Source organism: Salvelinus sp. IW2-2015, linkage group LG31 (assembly GCF_002910315.2).
Source record: "Salvelinus sp. IW2-2015 linkage group LG31, ASM291031v2, whole genome shotgun sequence".
Lineage (NCBI taxonomy): Eukaryota > Metazoa > Chordata > Actinopteri > Salmoniformes > Salmonidae > Salvelinus > Salvelinus sp. IW2-2015.
The window spans coordinates 657,293-678,621 of NC_036870.1; the positions used below are offsets into that span (position 1 = coordinate 657,293).

Sequence of the window (21,329 nt, forward strand, 5' to 3'; positions counted from 1 at the left end):
GGCTGCCAGTGGAACATGGTGGAGGGGTTGTTATGGCTTGGGCCTGTACGGCTGCCAGTGAAACATGGTGGAGGGGGTGTTATGGCTTGGGCCTGTACGGCTGCCAGTGGAACAGGCTCACTTGTCTTCATCGATGATGTGACTGCAGACAGAAGTAGAACAATGAAATATTTATCTGCTCAGATAAAACCAAATGCCTCCAAACTCATTGGACGGCACTTCATCATGCAACAAGACAATGATCCTCAACATACTGCTAGAGCAACGAATGGGTTTTTGATGGCCAAAAAGTGGAAAATCCTTGACTGGCCGAGTCAATCACCGGATCTGAATCCCATTGAACATGTATTTTACATGCTGAAGAGGAGACTGAAGGCAATAAATCCCCGAAACAAGCAGGAACTGAAGATGGCTGCAGTACAGGCCTGGCAGAGCATCACCAGGGAAGATACTCAGCGTCTGGTGATGTCGATGCATCGCAGACTTCAAGCAGTCATTGCATGCAAAGGGTATGCGACCAAATATTAACAATGATTACTTTATTCTACATTATGTTAAACTGTCCAATGTTTTTTGATGACCGAAAATGGAGGGGGCTATGTACAAAATCTTCTATAATTTCTTAACGGTTCATCCGATATGTATGAAAATACCCTAAAATTAAAGCTGACAGTCTGCACTTCACCGTTATTGTCATTGTATCCTTTCAAACTCCAGGTGCTAGAGTACAGGACCAAAATAACCAAAAAAATGGTCACTGTCCAATTAATTATGGTGCTCACTATAGCTTGGACTGTAGCCTACAAAAGCCTACAATAGCCTATTCAGGTTCTTTTCCCGCGATCCATCAAACACATTTGGTGTGTCATCATAGTGGTCTCTGACTTGTGGTCAGACTCGTCCATGTTGAACAAATTTAAACTTGTGCCTGTTTTCAGTGCTGATTTGAATGTCATTGAGAAAACAGAAGTGTTACATGCAATCCGTTACATCCCAACTCTGCCTACTGTACATGTGTCTCACACCTGTTATGATGTCTGTCATCACTCTTAATAGATACAGCACGCCCCCATCTCCATTCTCCCCTCCTTTTCAGTCGCCACGATCATTTACCAGTACCCAGCTCATTCCCCGAAGGTTCACCTCTTATCCACTCGTTAACTTTCTCTCTCTCACTTTTCATCATGTCCTGACATTGCAGAACATTGTTCTTGATTGCTTGGCAGATGCCATTATCCCGGGCCTATATCTTCCCGATCTCATTAGCCATTTGTACAGCTGGGTACTTGCTGGAGCGAATCAGGTTAAGTACCACGCTCAAGGGTACACACATCAGTAAGGCCCACCTGGAGTTCAGACCTGCCATCCTCCTGATCACCAATAACCATAACAGACACGCTATAGTGTCCTTCGTCTTTTTCTCTCCCCCTCCCTAAACTTTCTCTTTTTTCAATTTCTCTCTCTCTCTCTTTCTTTCTCACCATAGTCTCCTAGGCTCTCACTTGGTCTCTCTCGCCATCTCACTTGTTTTTGGCACAGTGGGGTTAGGTAAACAGAGGAATTGAAAATTCATGTCGGGCAGTAGGGGTGAGAAAGGGAGAGGACAGGGAAGACTTGGGAGGTGGGTGTGATGGTCATGCCATTGTGGTTTACTAACACAACGCTGAACATGGGGAGAGGGACAGGGACATAGATGGCAAGAATTGAAACTGTACACATCATTGTTAGGTGTTTCTTCGTGACCAAATATTGTTGTTTTTCTTATTAATAATGGTTGGTTACACTCACTAAATGTGTTTATTTGGGATCATTCTCATACCCAGAATTATCTGAACACTTCATTCAAAGTAGGTCTTTGGTGTTTGAATTTCAAATGTGATTATTATTAAGTGAGATAAGAAATGAAAGAAACAAAGAGAGAAAAGAAGAGTGGTAAAAAAGAAACAGGAGAAAATGTATGACGCCGAAGAGAAACAGAGCAGAACATTTATCAAAAATATTTCTCTGTTAATGAATTCTGTTAGTAAATCATTATCAGGAAAACAAGGATATATGAAGACAAAGAGGTAGATTGATGATAATATATGATCTAAATAATCAATATGTCCATACCGGTAACAATCATGAATGAATCACTGTGCATGTAGAGTAAACAAGGTACCTTCCCAATAGTGTAAGGCTACACATGTTTACCATGCAGTGCCCAGCAACGGCAAAAGAGTGCACATCCGCAACACGTCCCAAAACATCAAATTTAAACACATTTGATTATTGATGACATGAAGCAATCCACTAGACCATGCTTCCCTCTCACGTACTATGTTTGTACAAAGCCCATATTGAGACACTCACAGTCTAACACTCATACATAGGCCAACCCTTCCCATACACATGCATAAGGCCTACTGCGTGGTTCCTATTACTCAAATAGGAATATGTGAATATTAAACACGTCAATCTCAATATTTTCTGATCTTCATTGAGAGTGTTTTCAGTATGAGTTGTAGGTTATAAAAAAGAGAGGGTTGGTGAAGAGATGGCTGGGATATGCCATGGAGACGCAATGCATTCCTCTTGAGTGAGCGGTGACAAAGGGGTGACAAATGCTAGTAGCAAGGGATCTGGCATAGTAAGAACAGGCAGAGGAAAGGGAGAGTTGGGGGAAAGTGTTGGTAGGCTACTCTCTCTTTCTCTTTCATCCCCCTTTCCCTGTCACCAAGGCAACATGCCTGGAAGGCATTCAAAAGAGGGGTCATCACTGACAAAAACAACAGAGAGGGAGAGAGTGAGTGAAGGGAATCGAGATCAAAATAGACTGTGTCTGTGTGTGTGTGTGTGTGTGTGTGTGTGTGTGTGTGTGTGTGTGTGTGTGTGTGTGTGTGTGTGTTGTGTGTGTGGTGTGTGTGTGTGTGTGTGTGTGTGTGTGTGTGTGTGTGTGTGTGTGTGAGAGTGTTTGTGTTAGAGTGTGTGTGTCAGAGTGTGTGTGAGAGCGTGTGTGCATGAAAAAAGGGGTGCGAGGAGGAGAGAGTAGGGCTGTAGACCTACTGTGGTTTTGGAAGAATATATATAGCATTTTCTCCAATGAATTTGAACTTTAGTGAGAACTAATCACAAGATGCAAAGCATTTAGTATTCCCAATGACAGATTATAGAAACTCACATTAGGGAGACTTAAATCCCAGATCACATCACCAAAACCACTTATGAAAATTACACCCAAGATATGATAATAACCGTTATAATAGGCCTATAGAATTTGCATAGTTAATCAAACACAGTAATGCCTAAAACAGTGAAATTAATAGTGTTTAACCCACCATCGAATTAAACAGGTTAATTAAAATCTCTCTGAATTTTGGAAATTAAACACACGCCCGCATCATACGCAGACGGCGCGCATCACACACACACACACACACACACACACACACACACACACACACACACACACACACACACACACAACCACAACACAACCACACACACACACACACACACACACACAGTGGTGGCGGGGTTGGGCAGAGTGAGCGCATCTTGTCCATCAGAGGGCGGGATTGTAGGAAACTGGCGCGCAGTGCGTGGGTGGTTTGGAAGCGGCGGCAGATAGAAACTAGCCACTAAATTCTTCCGCTGCTCTGTCGTTCGCTGCATACTTTACGTATATACTTTCATTGCGGAGAATAAACTAACGTCCGTGGGCGTGGCGTTTGGCTGGAGCAAGGAGTCTGGGTAGCAAGGCAAGGTAGGCACCTCAAAGTCTCGACTGACAGTCTGAGCTGAGGCTAATTTAAAATGACGAAGTAGACTACCGTCGAAACGAAACGGGAACCCAATACCAACAGAAGGATAATGTGAACACATTTTGAAAAACTTCAATGCCAGCTGTGCTTGACCAACCAAGACGAAAATATAGTATTGAGATATGTTGAGGAGAATCGCAGCGTCTTCTCGGCTCAACATGGGACTACAGTTGTCAGTTGTGGCAGTCTAATTTGCCTTATCACTTATTCTTATTACACTACTGTTTTCGGTTAGTGGAGAGGAATAGGGAACATAAAAGTAATAGCCTACTCAAAGCACGGTGACTTCAACGTGCGCAGCAGCCAAAGTAAGCACAAATAGGATTGGGGAGAATGCCCAAATGGGATTCTTCGCGCAATGGAATTAGAATTGAAAAACACGTAAACCAAGCCAAGTACGCATATTTGTCCTTCCCAAAGGTTGCTGGAAACTATTCAACTGCGTTGTTTTGACCGCTGGGATGTTGTGAGAGACCCACTGTTTGGGACGGCGGAAACTGAGAGTGAAGAAGGTAGCCTAAAAAGAACGAGGAACAGTGGGATTATGGCTCTCGCAACGGTTTCTCTCTGTCTAATAGCGCTCGCCTTTACACACTTGCACCTGACGCGAGCCAACGACCGACATGCCGTCTATTGGAACAGCTCAAATTTACAGTAAGTAGGCTTCAAGTGTAATACAGTACACTATTATCTTTGTTTTCTTTGTTGCTATGGACCTAAACCGACGACAGATGTCAGTATGAGGAATTGATCATCCCCTAACTAAATGTTACTTTTTTAGAGAATTTACAGGTGAATGTATGTATAAATCATTGTTAAGTGTGTGATGAATGCTGTATTCATTTCCAATAACACACACACACACACACACACACACACACACACACACACACACACACACACACACACACACACACACACACACACACACACACACACACACACACACACACACACACGCACCACACAATAGCCAATACCAGGCAATTGTGTTGCCTTAATGTCCCTATCCACCATGTAAGCAGGTACCTGGTGTTCTATATGAATATTTAATATTTGGCCAACTCAGTTGTCACTGTCCATCTCTTACTCCACAATGACTCATATCTGTCATCTATGACCCCCCCCCCTCTCTCACTCTCTCACAAACACTCAATCCTTTCCATCTGACTGAAATCCATTCGGATGTTGTCTGCTTTCTTTGTCCCCCCCCCATAGGTGGTGCATCCATAAGGCTGGGGAAAGCTATTTCATATTGAATTAAGTTGCCAAAATTATGTAGCCTAATTATCCTAATGTCTATACATAAAACAAAATAAAATCATTCAAAATAGGCTACTACACCAGAAAGCATGATTTGGCCACAGAGGATCATTAGTTTTTTGAAGAAAAAACGCTGTGGGTTGTTTTAAATCACACAGCCTACAGTCGAAAGGGCCCGCATTTTGGGCAGCGGGCACGGCAATTACCAAATAGATGATACTTGAGTTGCAACTGTCAATGAAAAGCAGAGAGACCCAGCCAAGCATTTTGCGGTATTTCTAAATACAATCGCAGAATAACATAGTTTGGAAAGCAAATGGCTATTACTGTAAATTGAAGACAGTGGAAAGACTCTAATCTGTCTTTAGTTATCAAAATGCTCAACTTAATTGAGCGAACACCTGCCTATCTTATTGGCACCAGCAGAGTATCAGCCATATCCCCGGTAGTGCTGAGCGATTAGTGCTTTTTGAGGTGGGTTTGTTTTCGGTTAGCTTATGAAAAAATGTCGGTTTCGCAGTTTTTTCAGACATTAAATGCACTATGCATTATGTGGGTTGAATGCTGTAACAATTAATACAATTAATAGAAGTCCCCTGATGGTAGTGACTGCTCATTACTGCATATCACTTATTTAACTATCATTTATTCACATTACTTTAATAAAATATTTGTTTTATTTGATTACTTCATTATTTAATTCCAAGTCAGACTGGACTAAGGTAAGTGGGCGCGCAATGGATTATGGTCATTGTAGTTAATTACCATGTTTTCAGTGCTAAAATATGTAGAATATTTGTCTGTTTGAAACTACAACATAACACAGTTCAGGCTTGATCTGATTTATCTCCACCGAAACTGCACATCGAGATCACAGAAGAAGAAAAAATGTACAAAATGGAATTCAAATAATTGAACTAACGTCTTGTCAATTGGTTGTTTTAAAAAAATGAAAAATAACCGACATTTCGGGTTAATCGCTCAGCATTAATCCCAGGTGAGTGTGCGTATTCACTGTCTTTATTATTGGGTCGAGGACACTTGAAAGTTAGTTCTTGAACAATCATTTACCCCTCCGGGTTAGATGGACGTCATATTGTATTTGCGTCTCTCTTTTTTCCTTAGGCCTATTAGATGGTTGAAGAAAACATTGTTTTTATTGATCTGGCTCACCTGTCATTTTTGTCATATTCCAAAAATATTCTGCTAATATCTCCAGTAATATGAAGTGTAGTAGAATTAAATGAAATATGTTTATTAAAGGCCACATTTTTCCCTGCAAAGAAACAAACGGCTATCTGATATAGCCTGTAGTTTAGCCTACTCTACGCCACTATGCGCTGCGTTGAATTTATTTTATTTGCGAACAGTGATTGAGTTATATTATTAGCCTAAATTATGACGAGACAATCTAATCCTCACAAATAGGAAGAGTGGGCTATCTGACGTAAGTCTGCAACTGTGAGGATGCATGGAATGCGTTGTGGTAAAGGTGAATTTCTATGGTGAAAGTTTGCTTCCCCAAACTTGAAACCCACACTCCGTCTATGCTCCCCCCCCCCTCCCCCCACACACACATGCCAAACAAACACGCGTGCACAAACACACACACAAAACACACACACACACAACACACGCAACGCACACGCACGCACGCACGCACGCACGCACGCACCACGCACCGCACGCACGCACGCACGCACGCACGCACACACACACACACAACACACACACACACACACACACACACACACACACACACACACACACACACACACACACACACCACCCAGAAACCTGCCCATCTCTTCCTATTCTTCTTCTATCTCTCCTTGGTCATAACAATCTTACTACATAGGTAACTATACTGTAGGTAAACATCTCCAGACCTCTAACTCAATACCTCTGCAGCAGAGATCGATTGGGTATCTGGTGCCTTTGTCCTCTCATTAGTTATCCATCTTTCTCACATTCTTTATCTTCTCCCCTCACCCCTCTGTTGCTCACTTTCTCTCTCTCCCTCTCCCTCTCTCTCTCTTTCTATTTTTCTCTTTCCACCTTTTCATTTTGTCCATTTATATTCACCTCAGACACTGGCCTATCTCCTGTATCTCCTCTCTCTAGCTCATACTTGGTTATTTACCTCCCTCTTTCCCTTATTTTTCTACTCTCTCATGGCCAGCCTGTCCCCATCAATTTCTTTTTTGTTGTTGTGTGCATCTCATTACCTCCCCCCCATCTGCTCTTGTTTCCTCATTCACCTCCAAAACCCAGGTGTAGTCCCAAATTGCACCCTATTCCCTTTATAGTGCACTACTTTTGACCAGGGCCCATAGGGCTCTGGTGAAAAGTACACTATATATAGGGAATAGGGCGCCATTTGGGACATATACTCAGATGGAAAGATAATATCAAAGATAATTACGTCTATGCAATAGTTTGAATGCATCTGAATGATAATTCTGAAGTATTTCATATAACTCAGTCTGGGTATGTGAGGCTTGAGTTCTGGGCATGTGAGGCTTGAGATACTCAAGGTATCTCAATCACCTCTGGTGTACCCAACCAACAGTGCAAACGAACACCTAGTCAAATTCCAACTAGCCCTGGTTGCGATAGCAATTATGCATGTCAGTTTGAATCTCAATAGAGGAGGCATATTAAAAGAGAATCATTAGCAGTACCAGCCCATGTTCAAAGTGTTGTGAGGGTTTTGCAGGTTTGTGCGTGTCACATTCTGTATTCGTATTATCTATCATTGTTAATTATTCATTTGGTGTGTGTTCTGTGACTTGCACAGCGTGAGCAGTACGCCCAGGCATTGTACGGGATAATCATTCATCAGGTCTTGGCACATCAGCACCTTAATATAACACTTATATGAATATATTTTCATTTTAATATATTCCGATGATAATACGTGTATCTGTGTGGGGCGATGTGTGTGTTTGTTAAAAAAAATCCCCTCCTCCACATTGAGATAAGAATCTGTAAAATAATGCAAAAATTGACCCAGTTTGCAGGTAGCAGACAAATCCACAGAGGCTATGGCAGGAATACTGATAAGCGATCAAGCCTTATAGGCCGTAGGCTTTAGGCCACTTCAGCATCGTTGGTTCATCTCAAATGGCACCCTGTTCCTTATATAGTACACTAGTTGTAAACAAAGCACTATGGGCCCTGGTCAAAAGTTGTGCACTATATAGGGATTAAGGTGGTATTTGGGATGCATCCCGCTGTCCCACGTCCTGCTGCAGGCCTCACTTACCCGCCTCAGAATTAGATACTACCTCAGGGGGAACAGGGAGGAGCCGAGGCCAGGGCAGAGGGCAAGGGACCAGGGGTTTTCAGGGCTGAACTCTGGGTGATGAGGCCTCGCTGTTGGTTGTACCCGTGAGCGAAGCATTCAGCCCAGATGGCTACAGAAAGAAATCCAGCTGTGAAAAATGGGATCACATGAAAACCAAGCTGTTTGTGCTAAGGCCGGGTTGCTACGGGTTTTATTCTGATGAAAAATTCACATTTACCTCTTATTTTACCAGGTAAGCTGACTGAAGATACATTCTCATTTACAGCGAAGACCTGGGGAATAGTTACAGGGGAGAGGAGGGGGGATGAATGAGCCAATTGGAAGCTGGGGTTGATTAGGTGGTCATGATGGTCATCATTTAGCAAGGATATGGGTTTACCCCTCTACTCTTACAATAAGTGCCATGGTATCTTTATTGTCAACAAAGAGGCAAGACACCTGTTTAACGTCCCATCCGAAAGACGGCACCCTACACAGAGCAATGTCCCCAATCACTGCCCTGGGGAATTGGGATATATACAATACCAGTCAAAAGTTTGGACACACCTTCACATTCAAGGGTTTTTCTTTATTTTAAACTATTTTCTACATTGAAGAATAATAGTGAAGACATCAAAACTATGAAATAACACATATGGAATCATGTAGTAACCAAAAAAGTGTTAAACAAATCAAAATATATTTTATATTTGAGAATCTTCAAAGTAGCCACCCTTTACCTTGATGACAGCTTTGCACAATCTTGGCATTCTCTCAACCAGCTCATCCCAAACTATCTCAATTGGGTTGAGATCGGGTGATTGTGGAGGCCAGGTTATCTAATGCAGTACTCTATCCCTCTCCTTGGTCAAATAGCCCTCATCAGGTGTGTTTTGGGTCATTGTCCTGTTGAAAAACAAATGATAGTCCCACTAAGTGCAAACCAGATGGGATGGCGTATCGCTGCAGAATGCTATGGTTGCCATGCTGGTTAAGTGTGCCATGAATTCTAAATAAATCACTGACAGTGTCACCAGCAAAGCACCCCCACACCATCACACCTCCTCCTCCATGCTTCACGGTGGGAACCACACATGCAGAGATAATCCGTTCATCCACTTTGTGTCTCACAAAGACATGGCGGATGGAACCGTAAATCTCAAATTTGGACTCATCAGACCAAAGGACAGATTTCCACTGGTCTAATGTCCAAACTTCCGGAATGCTTACAAGGCCCTCCTCCACCCTCCTTTCAGCAAATCTGACCATGACTCCATCTTGCTCCTCCTGTCCTATAGGCAGAAACTCAAACAGGAGGTACTCGTGCTTCAAAGTATTCAACGCTGGTCTGACCAATCGGAATCCACACTTCAGGATTGTTTTGATCACATGGACTGGGACCTGTTCCGGGTAGCTTGCGAAAATAATCTAGATGCATACATGGATACGGTGAGTGAGTTTATAAGGAAGTGTATAGGAGATGTAGTACCCACTGTGACTATTAAAATCTACCCTGTTAGCAGTTGATGTTACTCTTCAATAACACAGACCTCAAAGCAAATCAGAGGGAGAAAAATAGTTTTATTCAAAGAGGAGCTATTATGCTGAGAGTCAGATGTTCATTCTCCCCTATCCTCAGTGATTCTCTTCAGTGATTCTCTCCTGTGATTCTCTCCACAGAACAAAGGGACATATGTACTTTATAACCCAGCCCTAGCCTGTGGTTGACCAATTAGTATTCCTTGCAATAAAACTGGGCCAAAGGCCAAATAAGAAGTATCCGATTTCAGGTTCAATGTATTAACAATTTGGACCAATGAGAACTTGCCATATAGCTTTGAGTGCCGGAATGAAATTCCTCCCATGTCTCTGACCCATTGATCATTAATCCCTTATTACAGAAAAAACACTATTTCCATTGATCATTCCCTATTGACCGTTAGTACACTATTGACTTCTTGTCCTCTGCGTTGTGTTTTTATCTTCAAAACATTCTTACACTCCCCCCTAGACCATTTAAAAAATAAATATACTTAAAATGTATTTTTAGAAAACAATAGAAAGCATGAAAAAATAGAAAGTATAAAAAACATTAGCAGTAAGCATAAAATGATTCACATTAAACACCTTGCATTTCTATAAAACACAAAGGGCATATTTTACTTGCTGTTGCAATAAGAAATAGATTTCAAACAAAGTTATAGAAAATAAGTATTAACAGGTGTAATGATGATGTCCCTTACGATTCCTACCACATCCTGTATTAGGAGGAAACTCACAAAAAAAAGAATTGTCTACAAGACAATAATATTCAATCGTCCTATTGGCAAGGTAATCATTCACCAAGTCCTTTGAACGTGACCAGCTCTTCCACACTGGTATCAGTCCCACATAGATAACTATTAGAAATTATGTTCTGACAGTCTGCCGGTAGTGAGGAATTCTTCTTCCGTTCCACTGGTTGATAAGGACGTCTCTAATGACAACTTCACCGGTGATCTTATATAATTTCAAGTACAGTCCTTGGGTCAAAGAAAATAGCTTCAGCTTCAGATGGTAGATTCTCATAACCTGTAACGAAGGAATCAAAAAAGTGAAAGTAACATGTCCTGGTTTCAAGAGAAATGAATATTTCACATAGATTTTTTTGTGATTTTCAGGAAAACGTTGGACATTTCACCTAGATATCCCTAATATGTTGACTGCGGTGTACAACATAGAAGCTTATCAGGTTCTGATCATCTTACCATGCTTCTTCACCCGAGATTGACCCCCGATTGCTCATCAATCAGTTCTTTATTCTCCAGGCCATCAAAATGGACAACCTTGCAATGAGTGACATGTATCCATCGTGATTTTCCCTGGACGTTCACTGCTGACCTCATTATGAGCAAAACTTAATAAAGACCTTCCCACTTTGGCATTTAATGTGTCTGTTGTATATATTTTTTTACCATCACCCACTGTCCTGGTACTACGTCATGTCCCACCTCGGGAGTTATTCCCCACGCCTCTTTTACTTGTCTGTCTGCTTCCCCTACTATTGAAGTATTGTAGTAACTGCCCAGCGTGCCTTCCTCACACACTCCTCCGCAATGCTTGAACCGTCTGTGTATGAGATAACCTCAGGGTTTTCCAACAGATGACTCTTAGTAAACCCATCAGAGAGCTGATCCAAAACCAACTCACAACAGTCATGTTCAAGTAATGTGGTATCTGGAGGAAGCATCAGAGTAGCTGGATTACATGCTATGATGATGTTAGGAGCCTCCAACACAGCTGACCATTTGCTCCAATGAGCAGCTGTGACCTGTGCAGCTCCATTCATTGTCAAAAGAGTGTGAGCAGCATGTCAGCAGAATCTTTAATCACTACTTTAGTAGCATCCATAGCTTCCTTGCTAATGGAATATTGTTTTGGAAAAAACACTATTTCCATTGATCATTCCCTACTGACCGTTAATACTCTATTGACTTCTCGTCCTCTGCGTTGTGTATTCATCTCCAAAATATTCTTACATCCCTAATCAGTAACCGTGGATAGACGGTAGCATTTGCGCGAAACTGAAAGCGCGAACCACTGCATTTAACCATGGCAAGGCGACTGGGAACATGGAAGAATATAAACAGTGTAGTTATTCACTCCGCAAGGCAATCAAACAAGCTAAACGGCTCAGACACAAGACGTATGTGGCAGGGACTACAGATAATCACGGACTACAAAAGGAAAACCAGCCACGTCACCGAGACCGACGTCTTGCTTCCGGACAGGCAAAACACATTCTTCGCACGCTTTGAGGATAACACAGTGCCACCGACGCGGCCCGCTACCAAGGACTGTGGGCTCTCCTTCTCTGTGGCGGACATGAGTAAAACATTTAAATGTGTTAACCCTCTGAAGGCTGCCGGCCCAGACAGCATCCCTAGCCACAATCCTCAGAGCATGCGCAGACCAGCTGACTGGTGTGTTTACGGACATATTCAATCTCCCTATCCCAGTCGGCTGTCCCCACATGCTTCAAGATGGCCACCATTGTTCCTGTACCCAAGAAGGTAAAGGTAACTGAACTTAATGACTATCACCCCGTAGCACTCACCTCTGTCATCATGAAGTGCTTTGAGAGACTAGTCAAGGCCCATATCACCTCTACCTTACCTGCCATCCTAGACCCACTTCAATTTGCCCCAATAGATCCACAGACGATGCAATCGCCATCACTCTGCACACTGCCCTATCCCATCTAGACAAGAGGAATACCTATGTAAGAATGCTGTTTATTGACTATAGCTCAGCATTCAACACCATAGTACCCTTCAAGCTCATCATTAAGCTTGAAGCCCTGGGTCTGAACCCCACCCTGTGCAACTGGGTCCTGGACTTCCTGACGGACCACCCCCAGGTGGTGAAGGTAGGAAACATTGTCTCCACTCCGCTGTTCCTCAACACTGGGGCCCCATAAGGGTGCATGCACAGCCCCCTCCTGTACTCCCTGTTCACCCATGACTGCGTGGCCAAGCACGCCTCCAACTCAATCATCAAGTTTGCAAACGACACAACAGTAGTAGGCTTGATTACCAATGATGACAAGACATCCTATAGGGAGGAGGTGAGGGCTCTGGGAATGTGGTGCCTGGAAAACAACCTCTCACTCAACGTCAACCAAACAAAGGAGATGATTGTGGACTTCAGGAACATTAGAGGGTGCACCCCCCTATCTACATCGATGGGACCGCAGTGGAGAAGGTGGAAAGCTTCAAGTTCCTTGGTGTACACATCACTGACAAACTGAAATGGACCACCCACACAGACAGTGTAGCGAAGAAGGCGCAACAGAGCCTCTTCAACCTGAGGAGGCTAAAGAAATTTGGCTTGTCACCTAAAACCCTCACAAACTTGCACCGCACGCAACCGCAAGGCTCTGCAGAAGGTGGTGCGGTCTGCCCAACGCATTACTGGGGGCAAACTACCCGCCCTCCAGGACACCTACAGCACCCGATGTCACAGGAAGGCCAAAAAGATAGTCAAGGACATCCATCACCCGAGCCACTGCCTGTTCACCCCGCTATCATCAAGAAGGTGAGGCCTGTACAGGTGCATCAAAGCTGGGACCGAGAGACTGAAAAACAGCTTCTATCTTCTTACTGTTAAACAGCCATCACTAGCACATTAGAGGCTATAGACTAGAAAAAACTTGCCACTTTAAGGAATGGAAGACAAGTCACTTTAATAATGTTTACATATCTGGCATTACTCATCTCATATGTATATACTGTATTCTATACTATTCTATGGAATCGTAGTCACTTTATAATGTTCATATATCTTGCAGTACTCAGCTCATATGTATATACTGTATTCTATACTATTCTATGGAATCGTAGTCACTTAATAATGTTCATATANTCATATGTATATACTGTATTCTATACTATTCTATGGAATCGTAGTCACTTAATAATGTTCATATATCTTGCAGTACTCAGCTCATATGTATATACCGGTACTGTTTCTATACTATTCCACAGTATCTCATTCACTTAAAAATGTTTACATATCTTGCATTACTCATCTCATATGCATATACTGTGTAACTCATCTCATATGTATATACTGTATTCTATACTATTCTACTGCACCTTAGTCCGTTCCGCTCTGACATTGCTCGTCCATATGTATGTAGTCTTAATTAATTCCTACTTAGATTTGTGTGTAGTGGGTACATGTTGTGTCATTTGTTAGAATTTACTGCACTGTCGGAGCTAGAAGCACAAGCATTTCGCTACACCCTCAACAACATCTGCTAATCACGTGTATGTGACCAATAAAAATTGTATTTGCTTGTGTTTTTTGGCCCAAGCAAGTCTCTTCTTCTTATTGGTGTCCTTTAGTAGTGGTTTCTTTGCATCAATTACAGATACCCCCAAAAACTACTTAAATAGTACTTTAAAGGGTTTTTATTTAAGTACTTTACACCACTGCGTCTCACAAAGACACAGCGGTTGGAACCAAAAATCTAAAATTTTGACTCGTCAGACCAAAGGACAGATTTTCACCATTCTAATGTCCATTGCTCGTGTTTCTTGGCCCAAGCAAGTCTCTTCTTCTAATTGGTGTCCTTTAGTAGTGGTTTCTTTGCAGCAATTCAACCATGAAGGCCTGATTCACGCAGTCTCCTCTGAACAGTAGATGTTGAAATGTGTCTGTTACTTGAACTCTGTGAAGCATTTATTTGGGCTGCAATCTGAGGTGCAGTTAACTCTAATTAATTTATCCTCTGCAGCAGAGGTAACTCTGCTACCTTTCTTGTGGCGGTCCTCATGAGAGCCAGTTTCATCATAGCGCTTGATGGTTTTTGCAACTGCACTTGAAGGAACTTTCAAAGTTCTTGAAATTTTCCCGATTGACTGACCTTCATGTCTTAAAGTAATGATGGACTGTTGTTTCTCTTTGCTTATTTAAGCTGTTCTTTCCATAATATGGAGTTGGTATTTTACCAAATAGGGCTATCTTCAGTATACCACCCCTACCGTGTTACAACACAACTGGCTCAAACGCATTAAGAAGGACAGAAATTCCACAAATTAACTTTTAACAAGGCACACCTGTTAATTGAAATGCATTCCAGGTGACTACCTCATGAAGCTGGTTGAGAGAATGCCAAGAGTGTGCAAAGCTGTCATCAACGCAAAGTGTGGCTACTTTGAAGATTCTCAAATAGAAAATATATTTTGATTTGTATAACACTTTTCTGGTTACTACATGATTCCATATGTGTTATTTCATATTTTTGATGTATTCACTATTATTCTACAATGTAGAAAAAAATCTGAAAAACCCTTGAATCAGTAGGTGTGTCCAGACTTTTGATTGGTACTGTACCTCGAAGAAGAAGTACCCTGACTGCAACCGTCGGAGTTGCAGCACCTCCATTAGACAGAGTCGCTCTCAGCTTTCACTCGCAGCGGCGTGCCCAAGCCAACATGCTACAGATGTCCCTGCTAATGGCTGACTGAGGCAGGGAAAATCACACGCAGGCCATTAAATCATCTTGCATCCGAGGCCGTCTGCCAATTAGAGAGGGGAGATGTGGAACATCTTAAGGAGTGCATGGGACCGGTGGGGGAAATGCCGCGAAGAAGTCACTTCTCCTCTGGCGGCCCGCACTCCTGTCTTCTCCTATCAGGTATTGGCCTTGCCACTGACACAGATTAAGTCCTAAATGGCACCCTATTCCCTGTGGACTCTTGACAAAAGTAGTCCACTATGTAGGGGATAGGGTACCATTTGGGAAGCTGCCACAGACCGTAGCCTCTTAATTGGATGTTCTGTGTCAACATGATCAAAACAATAGTGTGGCTTTCACTCACTCCCAGTGTAGCTGCTAAGGATCTTAACTTAGCAGGAGATCAGGGAACAAAAGCTGCCGGTCCTTTGTACAGGCGTAGGAGGGAATAGCAAGGAACCTGTGGTGAAAATGTGGCAACCTTACTGTAAAATCGGCCTACCATCGCCCCCTTAAAAAGTTGAAAGGTATTTCTTCACCGGTGGAACCTCAGTGAGTTATTGCTCTATGTGTGTTCATAGTACCACATGTTGTGACCCCGATTTAAGACCTGAAATTGAGTCTGTTAGGACCCGAACCAAATTAAGACAACAAAAAACACGTTCAGCGCATCCCAGCCTGCCTGGTTGGCTCACCATATATGGTGTTACAAAATAAATGATCACCTTGACGAATAGCTTCCCTGGGAGTAAGAGGCGGGGGGTTCCTCATGATCAATGTGGAACGGAGCTGCTGTCTTACTCAACCGGCTCATTAACCACTGAGGCTGTGTGGGTGGAGGACCAGCGATTTAGAGGTGACGCTGTGTGGTGGTGGAGAGGGGAGCCCCAACACCCCTGCTGTTGAGGTTTCTGATGTTTTCAGTGAGATATATATGGGAAAACGACTGGGGGAGAGGGAGAAAGAGAGAGAGAAGCACACAGAGGGAGACAAATAGAGATGGAAGAAGATGGAGGAGAGGCAAAGTGCGGAAACAGTATTGAGAGAAAGGGGTGGGGAGTAGTGATGGAGAACAGGGGGTGCCAGTGGAATGATGGAAAGTGTGCCAAGGTAGAGAGAGGGAGATTCTTTTTTTTTAGATGGAGAGAGAATGATTGAGAGACCCAGGAGGGAGAAAGAGGCGGAAGTGAAAGTTATTTGCCGAATATGCTGCGGCCGCTGTTTCTTCAGAGATGATACTTATGAGAGGTGACCCGTGCTAATGTGGATACACGCAGGGTTATTCATGTGGACCAGTGCTCAGAGACAATAGCAGCGGCCTGGCCCTACGCATCATTGTGCAGTGCAGTGCGTGAGACACAAGCGGATTTGCTAGATGATTACATGCATGGCTGTCTGCCTGGCTCGCTCTCTGAACAGTCTCGCCAATTTTACATACAAATGCATCTTACTCACTGGCATTCAATTTGTTCTTTTCCACATTCGTCATGCCACTGTGCAACGCAACCGTCTCAAACAGCATTAGATATGTTTCAAGTATTTCTTTCTTTCCTGACTTGTAGTTGATGTCTGTAGTGCTGACTGGGAATCTGTGAGCAACGCTGACTCGAAAGTATACTGAATGACCTTCAAAACGGAATGAAATTCGATGGAAATATTTCTGAATTAATGTAGCATGATTATGCTAATTCAAAACAGTTATCATCTTGTCTTCAAATTCTATTGACTTTCCAAAGCCGTTAAAGACCCACAGAACTGTTAGCTTAGTGATTCGTATTTGTCTCATTTTCTCTTTGTGCAATAGGTTGGCACAGGTGTCAAAAATACACATATAAACGACAGTCTTTGGATTGGAAAGCTGTTTTCTTCAGTATTGTTGGCTGGTATGAGTCCTGCAATATATGTGGAGAAAAGCAACCTGAAAGGATATTTAAAGTCCCAAACTACACCCTATTCCTTATAAAGCACTTATAGGACCACAATGGAAACAAGTCTTCTGACTTTTTTGTGTATAGTATCTTCAGCAATTTTTAGTATATGTATCTGTTGCTTACTGTAACATAAAAAAAGAAAACACTTGTTTTCAAATCAAATAAAATGTGATTTATTGGTCACATGCTTCGTAAACAACAGGTGTGGACTAACAGTGAAATGCTTAATTATGGGCCCTTCCCAACAATGCAGAGAGAAAGAAAATATAGAAATAATAGAAAAGTTAAACACGTAATAATAAAAGTAATAATAGATACACAGTTAGTAATGATAACTTGGCTATATACAAGGGGTACCAATACCGAGTCAATGTGCAGGGGTACAGGTCATTGAGGTAGATACCTGTACATATAACTAACTAGGAATAAAGTGACAGAGAGTAAACAGCAGTGATGACTCAAAGAAGTTTGTGCAAAATGGGTCAATGCAGATAGTCCAGGTAGCAATTTGGTTAATTATTTAACTAACTATTTAGCAGTCTTAGGGCTTGGGGGTAGAATCTGTTCAGGGTCTTGCTGGTTCCAGACTTGGTGCATTGGTACCGCGAGCTGTGCGGTAGCAGAGAGAACAGTCTAAGACTTGAATGACTGTAGTCTTTGACAATTAGGATCTTCTTCTGATACCGCCTGGTATTGAGGTCCTGGATGGCAGGGGGCCCGGCCCCAGTCATGCACTGGGCTGTCTGCACTACCCTCTGTAGCTACTTGGCGTTGGATGCCAAGCAGTTGCAGACAGTGTCACAACCAAAGCACCCCCACACCATCACACCTCCTCCTCCATGCTTCACGGCGGGAAACAATCTGTACACCTACTCTGCGTCTCACTGGTGGTGGAAAAAGTACCCAATTGTCATACATGAGTAAAAGTAAACATGCCTTAAAAGAAAATAACTAAAGTAAAAGTGAAAATCACCCAGTAAAATACTTTTGTTTTAAATATACAGTGGGGAGAACAAGTATTTGATACACTGCCGATTTTGCAGGTTTTCCTACTTACAAAGCATGTAGAGGTCTGTAATTTTTATCATAGGTACACTTCAACTGTGAGAGACGGAATCTAAAACAAAAATCCAGAAAATCACATTGTATGATTTTTAAGTAAATCATTTGCATATTATTGCATGACATAAGTATTTGATACATCAGAAAAGCAGAACTTAATATTTGGTACAGAAACCTTTGTTTGCAATTACAGAGATCATATGTTTCCTGTAGTTCTTGACCAGGTTTGCACTGTCATCAAGCTGAAGGGTGGCTACTTTGAAGAATCTCAAATATTAAATATATTTTGATTTGATTAACACTTTTTTGGTTACTACATGATTCCATGTGTTTTATTTCATCGTATTGATGTCTTCACTATTATTCTACAATGAAGAAAAGTAGGTGTGTCTAAACTTTTGACTGGTACTGTATCGGCCTATGATTTTTTACCATTAGTCGTATAGTTTTGACAATATCACAGTATTATTTTTGCGCTTGTTGGCTGTACCTTCACCAAAACTCCAGTATTTTTCCTTCATAGCGTGTTCTCCATCTTATTTTAAATAGGGCACACATTTGTTTTCAGCACATTTATTTCCACGACCGGGGCTCAACATTAATGCTCGTCGTCTTGTCATGAACAAGTAAAAATAATAATTGTACAAGAAGAATGTAAGTGTCAAGTTTTAATGTTACATGCACAAGTACAGTGAAATGCATTTCTTGCCATCTCTAAACCCAAAAATTCAGTAACCAATATCAATATAGTACTAAAAATAGCATAAGGTAGAGCAAGAACACACAATAAATAAAAATTAGAAATAAGAAGAACACGAGAACCGTACAAACGATATACGAGCATAGAAATTATATACATTTAAGTTGTCCAAATAGACAGGTAAAAAAGAAAAATCACAATATCAAACAATTACTGCGATCCGAATTGGATCGGAGAGGCCAATGATTTTCGATCTTTTTTCATATACAGAAATAAAATGTAAGAGTGTAGGTGATATGCATATTGGCTACAGCCTCATGTCCAAAATGATGATGACATGAGGGAGGCACCAGAAAATGTAACCAAACTTCAAGGAGACTTTAATTACATAAATATAGGCTAAACGCCAGTCATGTTTGACAAATATAATGAATGATAACATCAACGTCTAAAGACTTGATTCTGTCAACATACTCAGGGCACGGTTCGTTCATATCAAATGATCACAAGGTCTTCACAAAAGCTTATTTCTCTCAAATTTTGTGCACAAATTTGTTTACATCCCTGTTAGTGAGCATTTCTCTTTTGTCAAGATAATCCATCCACCTGACAGGTGTGGCATATTAAGAAGCTGATTAAACAGCATGATCATTGCACAGCTGCACTTTATGCTATGGACAATATAGGCCACGTTAAAATGTGCCGTTTTGTCACACAACATAATGCCACAGATGTTTCAAGTTTTGAGGGAGCATGCAATTGGCATGCTGACTTAAGAATGTCCACCAGAGCTGTTGCAAGAGAATTTTATGTTCATTTCTCACCCATAAGCCGCCTCCAACATCTTTTTAGAGAATTTGTCAGTACGTTCAACCGGCCTCACAACCGCAGACCACGTGTATGGCGTTGTGTGTGCGAGCGGTTTGCTGATGTCAACATTTTGAACAGAGTGCCCCATGGTGGCGGTGGGGTTATGGTATGGGCAGGCATAAGCTACGGACAACAAACACAATTGCATTTTATCAATGGCAATTTGAACGCACAGAGATACTGTGAAAAGATCCTGAGGCCCATTGTTGTGCAATTCATCCGTCCCACGTAGCAAGGGTCTGTACACAATTCCTGGAAGCTGAAAATGTCCCAGTTCTTCCATGGCCTGCATACACACCAGCCATGTCACCCATTGTGCATGTTTGGGATGCTCTGGATCGAAATGAACAACAGCGTGTCCCAGTTCCCGCCAATATCCAGCATCTTCGCACAGCCATTGAAGAGCAGTGGTACAAAATTCCACAGGCCACAATCAACAGCCTGATCAACTCTATGCGAAGGAGATGTGCCGCACTGCATGAGGAAAATGGTGGTCACACCAGATACTGACTGGTTTTCTGATCCACACCCCTACCTTTTTTTAAGGTATCTGTGACCAACAGATGCATATCTGTATTCCGAGTCATGTGAAATCCACCGATTAGGGCATAATGAATTTATTTCAATTGACTGATTTCAAATTTCATATCAAATTTATTTATAAAGCCCTTCTTACAACAGCTGATATCTCAAAGTGCTGTACAGAAACCCAGCCTAAAACCCCAAACAGCAAGCAATGCAGGTGTAGAAGCACGGTGGCTAGGAAAAACTCCCTAGAAAGGCCAGAACCTAGGAAGAAACCTAGAGAGGTACCAGGCTATGAGGGGTGGCCAGTCCTCTTCTGGCTGTGCCGGGTGGAGATTATAACAGAACATGGCCAAGATGTTCAAATGTTCATAGATGACCAGCAGGGTCAAATAATAATAATCACAATGGCTGTAGAGGGTGCAACAGGTCAGCACCTCAGGAGTAAATGTCAGCTTTTCACAGCCGATCATTCAGAGTATCTCTACCGCTCCTGCTGTCTCTAGAGAGTTGAAAACAGCAGGTCTGGGACAGGTAGCACGTCCGGTGAACAGGTCAGGGTTCCATAGCCGCAGGCAGAACAGTTGAAACGGGAGCAGCAGCATGGCCAGGTGGACTGGTGACAGCAAGGAGTCATCAGGACAGGTAGTCCTGAGGCATGGTCCTAGGGCTCAGGTCCTCCGAGAGAGAGAGAGAGAAAGAAAGAAAGAAAGAAAGAGAGAAAGAGAGAGAGAATTAGAGAGAGCATACTTAAATTCACACAGGACACCGGAGAAATACTTTAGATATAACAGACTGACCCTAGCCCCCCGACACATAAACTACTGCAGCATAAATACTGGAGGCTGAGACAGGAGGGGTCGGGAGACACTGTGGCCCCATC

General features: G+C 42.4%; 1 protein-coding gene across 1 annotated transcript in view; it reads left to right on the forward strand.

The window, feature by feature from the left end:
• The first annotated feature begins 3,542 nt into the window (after positions 1-3,542).
• LOC111955447 (ephrin-A3) overlaps positions 3,543-21,329 on the forward strand; it is a 103,016-nt gene continuing 85,229 nt past the window's right edge. Inside the window, exons 1-2 of the mRNA XM_070436408.1 lie at positions 3,543-4,111; positions 4,224-4,457. The gene's annotated coding sequence lies outside the window, so the exon portion shown is untranslated. The remainder of the gene's footprint in view (positions 4,112-4,223; positions 4,458-21,329) is intronic.